The following is a 9,659-nucleotide window of genomic DNA, read 5'->3' on the forward strand; positions in this document are numbered from 1 at the left end:
ATGTTTAGTATGTTAAGCATGATCATTTCACATGCCAAATTTCAGGAAATGATGATAATTCGATGTAATAAAAGGTGAATGAAATACTTGAATGAAAATGACATGTGTGTTGAGACATATATTATGTGGTAATCATATATTGAATGTATAGTACATCCAGAAACTTATCACCATTGTCATTCAATTATTAATTCATAATGTACAATTCTCATTTATATTTACTTGCATTTGATCAACTCTATTTCATACATGGTATTTGTAAAGCATCATAAATAAAGTTCAAACGTATGTCTCTAAATGCAATCACAAATAAATGCTCAGAAACAGCAATAAATGGAATTCAGTGGAATTTCCCTGAATTGAATTCCACTTCCTGTAATTCCAATTCAATTCCAACTCTGTTTCCTGTAATTGTTGTTGAATTCCAATTCCTTCTTTGAATTGGAATTGTTGAGTTCATTCCTGAATTGGACCCAACCCTGGAACCAGGCATGAAACAGATGATGTAGTCAGATCAGAGAAGCAAGAGAGGAAAAGATGTGATTTAAGGTGAGTTTTGAAATCCTGTACTGGGGGCGGAGATACAAAACGCTTGTCCACCAAACAATGCTAACCTGTAACAGGATTAACAGCAGACAAGTTTCTGAAAAGCGTAGTGTGCGAAGTGGGGAGTAAGTGTAAAAGAGATCAAAAATATATAGGGGGGGGACAGGTCCATAAAGTGCTTTGAAGGTGATAAGGAGAATCTTGTATTGGATACGAAAATGAATGGGTGGCCAATGACGTGTTTGTAGGATGGGAGTTTTGGATATATTGAATCTTATTTAATGTTGTGTTTGGTAGACCACAGAAAAGAGAATTACAGTAGGCAAGATGAGAAGTAATGAAGGCATGGACCAGTGTCTCAGCATCAGTGATATTTAAGAAGTGGAGTCAAAGAACACAGGATACCAGGTATACTGAAAGAACACTTTTTTATTGAAAGAACAATGATTAAGAACTGACAGTCTGGCTTGAAATTGTTACTAAAGGTAAAGGCATTCCCAATGTTTTGGCAGAGGGTGGATGTCTAAAGATAATCTCAGAGGAACTGTTGCCACATGCCAATGAAGCAGCTGACCTTTATGAAGCAGAACTAGGCTAATCACTGACCACACATTCAGTGTTTGGAAGTGATCCCTTTTCTTCAGGGAGACAAAGAGAACGTGTGGAACACCACTTTGCAGAACTGCACCCAGATATGGAAATATGCTACAACAATACTGTGAACGGTGACTTCTCATACTTTAAACTAGCTCTGCTGGATCTCATTGAAACAACAAAAAGATACACAACATGACCCATAAATAACAGAAAAGGTAGAGAAATTACATAAACAAATTTGTTTAGAGTTTAGTCAACAGAAACTATGTCTTTCAGAACAGAAAATGCATCAGAAAGGCCTGTGACTTCATAGACATTGGTGTACTCTTGTCTACATTTAAGACACTGGCTAGAAGTTTCATGCCATTGCAGCACACATACTTTGCATCCCACAATGCTCCGGCAACAGACTGCAAACATTGGCTCCTGGAAGGGTCCTGTGAAATAAGAGATTCAATAAAGTTAGTCTTACTCATTTCGTCTGGTTAAACGTTCCAGTTTTTCCCCACTCTTATACAATATAACAAATTCGAAAAAATAAAATGAAAACAGCTGCTTTGTACCATAGAAGCAGCAACTGAACTATTATTTTCCATGATTCTTATGGTAATCAATTTGGAAAGTATAAAACAACTGCTATAATATCTGAAGAATACACTTTTATGCTAAGCATTGATACTGGAACATGAGGGTGAGTAGATGACAACTGACATTGCGGTTAATTTTCTTGTCAACTTCAGTCTCCATCATAAGTTGAGATGTGTGTTGAGTACTTAACCATTTCTGAAAATCAGTAGGGAAGAAAAAAAACCTGAATGTACCTAGGTCTCTTTTGTTTGCTATTTTGTTGAAATCTTAGAAATTCCTCCTCTGAAACAGCAAGTATTTTGCTTCCAGTATAATGAACCTGTAGGTAACATATGACTAAACATTCAAGTGTCAAAAAAATAAATTAAACCATAAAAAAAGTATTACTATAACGTATGCTGCATTAAATTTTTTGTAATGAAATACCTTTGGTTCCTTCAGACTCCACTATTTGATTACCCTGAGCATCTTAACGTGGCAGGTGGTCTGAGCAGTTGACGAGGCATGTGGGGAATCCCGGTTTAGGATGAGCTGACGCGATGCGACGTGCATCCGAGAGGACTGGACAAGGATCAGGACTGTCATTCTCCATTTCAGTGAGCTTAAAGTTAGAGCCGTTCAAATGAAGAATGACGTTGACAAATTCCACAAACGGAAGATCAAGAACGGATATATCGCAACGGACTGTATCCTTGTCCAGCCCCAACAGAAACAACGCTGATTGAAGCATCGGGCCAGCTCATCTGATGATATAGCTCGGCAAATTCAACCACATACCTCTCCAACTCCCGACCACCCTGTCGCAAACTCCTCAGCTTTTCATCAGCAGTCATTGTCATGGTGTCGTCTTCTGTCACGTGTTGCTGGGAGATGAAGAGCCAGAGAGAAGACGTTTCAATCAAACAATGTGTTTTAATAAAGACAAACCGGGAATCCAAAGAAACACAACAATACAAAACTTTAAGACGACACAAAGCAAACTGAGAAACACACGACTTATAAAGGGTGAGACTAATTACAAGACCAGGTGCAGACGATAATTAAATCATCACAGAAAGGCAAAGGAAGAAACCAAAGTTAACTGAATGACAGGGGGAGACAAAGGGAGAAACCAAAGCAGAACAGTCCAATAAACAAAACACAAGGAGACATGTGAGAGTGATATGTTCATTTTATTGTAAGTACTATGCTAACGATTTACCCATCTGTCGTAAATTATCTGAAAAATGGCATATCATCAAATAATCAAACAGAACAATTTTTATTATATTTTATATAAAATACATATTGTACATAACAGGTTTTTGATATCAGTTTGATATAACAATGTACAAATTTGTCGTAATTTATCTTAAAAAATTGCATCATGAAATAATCAAACAGATCCTTAGTAAGTGGTTAATCTGTTACTAGTTAATATATTATTTGTCATTTAAAAATAATTAAAATGTCAATCATTTAAATGTGTATCCTTCACTGAAGATCGCATCATGAATAAACCATTTACAAATCTTTCTGCATCCCCTAATCTAAAGTGTAAACAATTCATCAGTTGTAAATGTTTTACTCATTATTCAAAGGTCTTTCACCCAGTGTGTATACCCACCTGACACCCACACAACCTGTAACCGGCAGGTTTGTAAAACATTTACAACTGATGAGTAGTTTAGACTTTAGATTAGGGGATGCAGAAAGTGTTGCCATTTATTAAATATGATTTATTCATTATTTATTCATCAACACCTTTTGAATACTTTGTAGTGTGTACTGCAATGTAAGTGCTGACTGGTAAGGGTAAAGATGTTTTCTTTGGCAAACATGATCTGCGCCCCAAATGACGCACTATACACTCTGCACTTATTCACTATGTACTTATGCACTAAGCACCATGTTCAAATTTGTTTTCATATCAACTTCAAATTTGGAATAACTTATTTAGATTTATTACACGGCTCTTTGGAATGCTTGATTCTGATTGGTCAGTTGAGACATTTGCAGGTTCGTTCTTTTCAAATAATCACCGCTCCAAAGTAATAACGCATAGCCGGTACTACTTGTATGTTTAAAATCCCTCCGTGCCAACAAAAATTACCGTTTGGCGCCATCTTGTGACAAACACTGGACAACCACAATTAACAATGGAAAATTTCGACATTAATCTATTTAAATTGTCTTACTAACGTACATAGTTTGAATGTTAGTCACGTGGTACTATATCGTTTCGCGGAAGGATAAAAATGTTAATTTAAAACAAATATGCCAATAAAAGGTTTCAAATTCATATTCATGTCCAGTTTTTTTCCTTATGTGGCAAGTAGCCGTGTAATAAGCGGGATAATGTACAGGCAGCCGGTAGTTATCGCAGAAATAAGCCCCTTCAGTGTGATACAAGACCTTCCGCTTCTAACAGGTTTTATCCTTAATTTGATATCAGTTTGAAGTCTTAAGTAAGGGATAATGTACAGGCAGCCGGTAGTTATCGCAGAAATAAGCCCCAACAGTGTGATCAGGACCCGACGCAAAGCGGAGTGTTTGTCACAAGATGGCGCCAAACGGTCAGATATGTTTCCTATCTTATTTTTTACTTTAAATGGTATGTAACTCAGGCAGAGCTCTAATAGCAGAACATAGTTTTTTTTGTTATATCCAAAGTTTTTGAAGTTCTTTCCAATTTAAAAAAAATATATATATAAAAGAAGGGGCAGAAATATTTTCCGAAGGTGTATTATTTAGAATGATAACACTGTCAGAAATATTTGCTTTCTGTATACATTTGTCCCTGACAGGGTGGACATATTTTGTAAGTTGGTCCAAATGTTTTTGCTTATAATTATTTTATTAAAGGTCCAGGAGCTGGACCTACCAGCAATTGTTGAAGTATATAATTATCAGATATAATTATCATATAAATATCAGAGAACATCATACGGGCCACTTCTACATTTTCAACCCCTTGGTCTCCCCTGACCCTGAACAAAATAATTAGATATCACATTTTTTAAAATAACTCTTTCACAAAACACATTTGTTTACACTAGTAAATATGAAATTTGTACTCCAATCTGGTCATACTGAATTTTGAGCTGGTATTACATAAGAAAACAACACATAATCTGCTTAAACCATTGAGCTAATGCTAAACTATGCACTTAAAACGTTTGATACAAAATCTTTGAGAGTTAAAGATTTGGTATCAAATAAAGTGTATGTTGTGTATAATAAGTGTATATAAGTGTATAAAGGCTATGTTGCTAATTGTTGATATGCAGTCTCTTACTGAACTGTTGATAATTGCTATATTGGATAGGCTTCATGCACGGCTGTCCAATTTGTTTAATCGACCTCCAGTTGATATAGATTTTTTTGGAGTTTGACTTTTCCTAGGAGCTAGTTTTTTAAAATGCACTCTCAAGCCAGGAGGACTCTTTTCCACATGCTGTTTTGGATGGACTCCGTGAGGTTGTACAAGTGATAAGTGAGATCAACCACAATCAGCAGTGTATGCACAACACTCTGAACTTTGAATCTGGCAACCTTGGGTGGCCCAGAATTGGTGTAACAGAGGAACGTATTGAGCCATATCTCTACCAGTACCCTGTGTTGCAATATTGCTGGGAGTGAGCATAAGGACCATACTGTCAGTGAAAGACATGCAAGTAATCATTTGGTTTTATTGAACAAAACTGTTAAAATATATAATGTATTATAAACAATAGAGCTAATGTACATTAAACATTATATCTAATGTGTGCAGAGGGCGCCAACGACCTGGGCTTCGTTTCCCGATACGATTGATCTTAGCACTTAAGAGTGTTTTCTACATTCAGCAGGAGTAATAAGTATGTCATTGTTGCACATGCTGTTATAGCAATCCATCTAATTTTTGATTTCCGATTCTTCTTCTACTTGTGTGAATGTGTATTATACTCGAATAACATAAAAGTCCTGTAATTTCCTCTTGAGCAAGTTTAAAAACATGAATTAACTGAAAATGTCGTACAGTAAAAACACTGTCTTGCTCCAATCTAGCATAAAACAAATTCTAACAGTCCTTGCCGAAAATGACATCAGCATCATTTTGGATATTTATATGAAGCCTTAATTATTTAAGTAGAATTATTTATCAATTTCTTTATCAACAATTGCTTATCTCACATAAAAAAAGGAAATAAATAAATAAGCTCTTACATTTATTTTTGAAAAGTTTAGCCTAATTATCTTCACCTGATGTGCATTTGCTAAAAGGACAAAAAATTTAAATAAGCACATACCTAGGGGTGGAGACACTAGCAAAATGGCTGAAACCAGAAAACAAAGAAAATACATTTTTCAAAAAGAGGAAATTAATATTATTTTAGAGGAGGTGGAGCTACAAAACATCATGTTTGCAAGAGCAATCAGGTTCACCTCCTACTGACAGACACTTGAAATCTAGTTCAATTAGATTTAAGTATTTGTTTTATAAATGTGCCTTGGAAAAAAACATTACTGGTGTCCATCTTGAGATGAAATAAAGGGACTGATATATTTTAAGATCAGTCACTGCAAGAGTCCTTCAGTTGAAAAAGCTCAGACTTGCATTTTAGTCTGGACTTGGCTTTAGTCTTGTCTGTGAAAAGAGGGTTATGTATTTTACTACAGCTTGAGTCTTGAGGGTGTGTGTGGCAATATAGTATTAGGGCCTATCCTTATATGTGCAGAAAAATGTTTAATGTGCACATTCTTTATCAGCACTGTTTTATATAAATGTACTCTCCATATACATTTATAAAAGGACAACCTTTGACCTTTATCAACCTAACAAGAGAATAAATTCAGGGAAGAGATAATTAATGCAATTTCTAAAATCAGTGATTCAGTTTTTTCAAGTGGGGCCTTTTGCAATTAGAGACACAGATGACAATCAGTGTGCAACATGTGAATATTATCACAGCCTGAAAATTTTTAATTTTGTAATTTTCATTTTTAATTTTTTTTTTCATTCTTACATTTATTGTAATTTTATTTTATTTCTTTATTTGTTATTATTTCTATATTGAATTGTGTAATGAGTAGAAAGTAGAAATGAATAAAAATATACGTACAAATAAAAGGAAAAATTACTTTGAAGAGAAGTACATTTTAGGTGCAATTTGTCGGATGTCCAGCAGGTGCCCTCATAACTCCGTCTCCTTACGATGCACTTAAGGCTTTACGATTACTCCAGAGCACTCTTAGATCTACGAAGATTTTAAAGTGCTACTTAAGTTACGATGTTTTTGGTAAACAGACCGTAATATTAAGATCAGTCGTACGATCATTTTTGCGAACTTCTTGGGCTTACGATGCTTTTGGGAAACCCTGACCATTGTTTATCTAATCCTTGTTTAATACTGACTAAACAACATTTAATTCAAATATCCACTTAATCTTTAATATTTGGGCATCTCCTTATAATAGAAAAGCAACAGCCACTGTAATTTCTTAAATATATGGACATCAAAATGCGTAAACTCCGAGAAAGGGTTTAAACATTTATTTTATTTATTTATTTATTTTTTAAATCCGATGAACAGTTCTTTGCTGAAAAAAAAAACAGCTAAAACCAGACTAGGCTGGTTGGCTGGTCTTAGCTGGTTTAGGCTGGAAGTAGCTGGTTTTAGATGGTTTTACATGTTTATAAATGATATATCTTGATGATTTACCTAAATGATTTACACATCTGATGAAATAGCGCACATTGCATTCCCAGACAAACGTTATAATAACCCCAAACTCACAACAACATGCAGAGATGGAGTTTAAGATGCTCCACACATGTAAATGAAAACAGTTTGCGTAGACGCATATACTGTGAAGGGGAGCTGCTCTGAGACGCACTTATGTAACCTACACGCATTTAAATAATTAAAGCGCATATAGTAAACCTGCATTGCATATATTTATTTAATTGAATGGTAGCTTTTGTAGATTCTAAATAGCTTTATGCTTTATTATGATTTTTAAATGGGTTTAATATGTGGAATGCTCCACTTCCGGTATTTAGCTGATTACTGGACATGGGCAAAATGCATTTGAGAATTTTAGAATAGAAGAATCATTGCAGACCTACTCACATTGAACCAGTTAATGCAGGATATGCTTTGATAACCTACTCTAGTGTAAAAGCAAATTGAATCAAAGTCAATATTCACCTGAGTGGAAGACCAAATCTCTCAGCTGAGTGCTGGAAGAAGTAAAGGGTTGTTGAAGCCAGATTGTTTGTTGCAACACCAAGATACATGATCTGCATAAGAAAAAACAGTTTACATTTTTACTGTATATTATTCTGACATCAATATACAATATCAGTTAAATATATTGTGAGCAATGATTGTAAGTTGGTTAGTAATAACTGCTGCACTTCAGTACCCTTTTTTCAAAGTTAAATACCTTTCTAGAAAAAACCATCGATGCCCCCGAAGATCACAATGTTGTAGCTGTTTTGGAGAAATTTATATAAAGTCAAAAACAATGAAAATTAAAAAGGCTAAGCTAATATTTTTTTTTTAGTTATTTAGTATGAGATTATACCAAATGAGCTTATGATTTGTATCGATGTGCATCAATGCTCTTGGGCTGGGCACATAGTATGTTTGGCGAACTACACATCCCAACTGGCCCGGATCCTTTCCCACGGCACCCGATGTCCTGGATTTCACTGCTGACACTAATGTGTCCAGCTCTTCATCCAGAATCCTACTCTATGTGTCTCTCACCGACAGCCCCATTTCTGACATTCTCCGGTGTATGGTTCTTGTGCTCACACCCAACAAATTTGTAACACAGGGTACTGGTAGACCCATAGCTACCAGTTCCTCAATGCGTTCCTCTGATACAACAATTCTGGGCCGCCCAAGGTTGCCAGATTCAAAGCTCAGAGTGTTGTGCGTACACTGATTGTGGTTGATCTCACGAATCACTTGCACAACCTCTCGGAGTCCATCCAAAACAGCAGGTGGAAAAGACTGTTCCTGGCTTGAGAGTGCTTAAAAAAAACTAGCTCCTGGGAACAGGCAAACTCCAAAAAATCTATATCAACTGGAGGTTGATTCTGCAAATGGGTCAGCCGTGCATCCAGTCTATCCAATATAGCATTCATCAAGAGACAGCATAACAACAATTAGCAACATAGGCCTTATTTGATAAACACTTGATATACACAACAAACACTTTATTTGATACCAAACCTTGAATTCTCAACGATTTGGTATCAAACGTTTTAAGTGCATAGTTTAGCATCGGCTCAAATGATCAAAGTAGATTATGATATTCAGTGTTTTAATGAAAATGCAAAACCAAACTATTAATTTCTTTAATTTGTAACACCAGCTCAAAATTTAGTATGAACAGATTCTGCTTACACTGCTGTTCAAAAGTTTGGGACCAGTAATCATTTTACTGTTTTTAAGTATTTCCTGCTTGAAGTGGCACAATCACTATCACTTTATGTAATGAATAGATTTAATTTAGCCATATAATAAGCAAAGGGTTTAAATATACAGCAGATGCTGAAAAAAAAACAGTTCTAAAGAACAGTGCTCAGTTTAACTGTTCAGAACAAAAAGGGACTCATGAATAACCATCACAAAACAAAAAAACAGTTGTAGATCATATGGGTCCCCCCACACAGTGTCCCAAACCTTAGGGGGTTATTTTAATTTTAGCTATATATTTTTTTGGTCCTTTGGACTATATGTAAACATATTTTATGTTAAATATCTTACTCTGGGCAGTACTAAATAAAAAAATAACATGCATTTTGAATGACTTATATTATTACCATCTCTCAGCATCAAGAACTAATAAACGTTGGATACGCACACTGCAAAATCCCCCTTCTGGAATGATGTACTTTCCCTGCCCTGTAGCCAATATGGAGTTCCAGCTCAAGCACCTGCGCACTGTGA

The sequence above is a fragment of the Garra rufa genome, chromosome 1, assembly GCF_049309525.1.
Source record: "Garra rufa chromosome 1, GarRuf1.0, whole genome shotgun sequence".
NCBI classification, from domain to species: Eukaryota; Metazoa; Chordata; class Actinopteri; order Cypriniformes; family Cyprinidae; genus Garra; species Garra rufa.